Here is a 2,500-nt window from a genome sequence, read left to right as displayed (position 1 = left end):
ATACATACGCATGCACAAACACACACACAGACAGACAGACAGACAGGCAGAAATGCACACGCGCACGCACGCACGCACGCGCATGCACAAACACACACACAGACAGACAGACAGACAGGCAGAAATGCACACGCACACACGCACTGCACAAACACACACACAGTCAGAAAGACAGGCAGAAATGCACACGCACATGCACGCACACACACGCATGCACAAACACACACACAGACAGACAGACAGACAGGCAGAAATGCACACGCGCGCACACACACGCATGCACAAACACACACACAGACAGGCAGAAATGCACACGCGCACGCACGCGTACACACACACAGAGACAGACAGACAGGCAGAAACGCACACACACACACACAGACAGACAGACAGGCAGAAACGCACACGCACGCACACACACATGCACACACACACATCCAGACAGATAGACAGATACGCACACATGCATACACACACACACACGTGCACTCACACACACACACACACACACACACACACACACACACACACACACACACACACACACACACACACACACACACACACACACACACACACACACACACACACACACACACACACACACCAGATATGCACAGTATTTTTGAGTGTTTGTTTGAGAGAGCGTTGCATACGCACGGTGGACATGTGGTGTAGTCTACGTAGAACGCCGGTATACGGAGTATAGGCTACCCACTTCTAAATTTCAGGGATTTCAGTATACCCACTTAAAATTGATGGATCCATTATTTTGAATGGGTGGGTGGCGGGTGGGGTTTGCTTATGCTCATGTCAATGCTATGGGGCAGGTACATGGGTGGTGGTGGGACTGTTTATGTGTGTTCATATGTGGTGGGTGGGGAGGGGTGGGTGGTCCTTAAGGGGAAACATTTCAAACTAAATGACAATTTGCATTTTGTATTTTGCTGAAAATGTCAAATAAAAAGATTTATCCGAAAAGCACAAATATATACAGTATACCCACTTCAAAAAATGCTCAAATATACAGTATACCCACCATCAAAAAGTAGACTACACCACTGCATGGTGGACATGTGTGCATTGTGTATGTCTAAAATAGACTGAGAGAGGAGTAATGGACTGTAATGGATGGCATAGGCACGTACTGTAATGACAGTTAATGCACCTTGGATTACAATGCTTAGACCACATCTATATACGTATTTCACTCAGCTTACAGGTATATAGTGCATATATAGTGTGTGTGTGTGTGTGTGTGCATGTGTATGTGTGTACGTGTGTGTGTTTATGTGTGTGTGTGCGTGCATGTGTGTGCGTGCGTGTGTGTGTTTATGTGTGTGCGTGCGTGCGCACGCGTGTGCGTGTGATAATGGAGGCTACAACAACTTTCTTTTCATCTTCCTTTCTCCTCTTTTATTCTTCGATAATTCCCCTCCATTACCACCTGGTTTGGAAGTAAGTGTTTGTGTGAGACAGATGGAAAGCACTTAGCTGGGCACATTAGCGTTGGGCTACTCACGTGTGCACTGTATGTGTGTGTGCATGTGCATGGTGTGTCAAGCATATTTCTTTTTAAATCGCAAAAACATACCTACAGATATAAAAATGTATGTATATTTATATGTACACATGCACATTTATTTGTGTCTCACATTTTTATATTTGTATTTCTGATGGCTATTTGTCACTATTAGACACATTTCTGTCTCCATATGATAATTGTAGGCAGTTGTGTGTCGATGAGTAGGCTAAATAGAACTGAGGATTTTTGCGCAAACCCATCAGCCCTGACCGTTTGAATGATCACAACAGTGCTGCCATGCATTCATTCATTCATTTATTCAGCTTAGTTAGACTCACTAAATGTTCTCTCCACATAGTAGCCTGGATGTTTCAAACCAAAAACATTTACTATTTATGGATAGTGTAACCCGGTTGGGATTTGTAATTAAGTATGTAGCCTCTTACTGCAGCAGAGGTCGCCGGCGACCCTATTCACATGCTGAAAAGGCTTAACTACATCATAACATTGTAATGACAGTACAGAGAGCCATAGTGCTCCGCTAAGGGGTTAAAAATATCTGTGAATGCATTTCATAAGGTTATAAATAGGTTAAAAGGTATTTTAGTTCATGGCAATACATACTGATAAGTAGAAGAAAGTTAAAATTCATTGGCCAGCAATGACGTCATTATGGCTATGTTTCTGTAAGAAACATAGATATGGATAATAGGCATGTTAATTCAATATGTCATGTTATTTTTCTTGTATTTCCTATGTATGGACACTTGTTAAAATGCTTAAGTTTTGCATAGAAGTATGTGAAACGATGTCTGTATTTGTTTTCAATTTATTTATTTTCTGTATAATCTGTGATTACCCAATCACGAGACGGGTCAAAGGGGAGGAAGTGATACCTGAGATGTACGTGGGTCAGAAGGAAAAATGCATTTTGTGAAGAAGCCACGCATTAAGTTTGTCCGAGTTTGAGTTATT

At 42.4% G+C, this 2,500-nt stretch overlaps 1 protein-coding gene across 2 annotated transcripts in view; it reads right to left on the bottom strand.

Moving 5' to 3' along the window:
- Window positions 1-2,500, bottom strand: part of antxr1b (ANTXR cell adhesion molecule 1b) — a 126,354-nt gene that overhangs the window by 32,001 nt on the left and 91,853 nt on the right. The gene's annotated exons all lie outside the window — the stretch shown is intronic.

Source organism: Engraulis encrasicolus, chromosome 11, assembly GCF_034702125.1.
Source record: "Engraulis encrasicolus isolate BLACKSEA-1 chromosome 11, IST_EnEncr_1.0, whole genome shotgun sequence".
NCBI classification, from domain to species: domain Eukaryota; kingdom Metazoa; phylum Chordata; class Actinopteri; order Clupeiformes; family Engraulidae; genus Engraulis; species Engraulis encrasicolus.
Note: the sequence above shows the minus strand (reverse complement) of the source record. Positions and strands in the feature narration are given on the sequence as shown.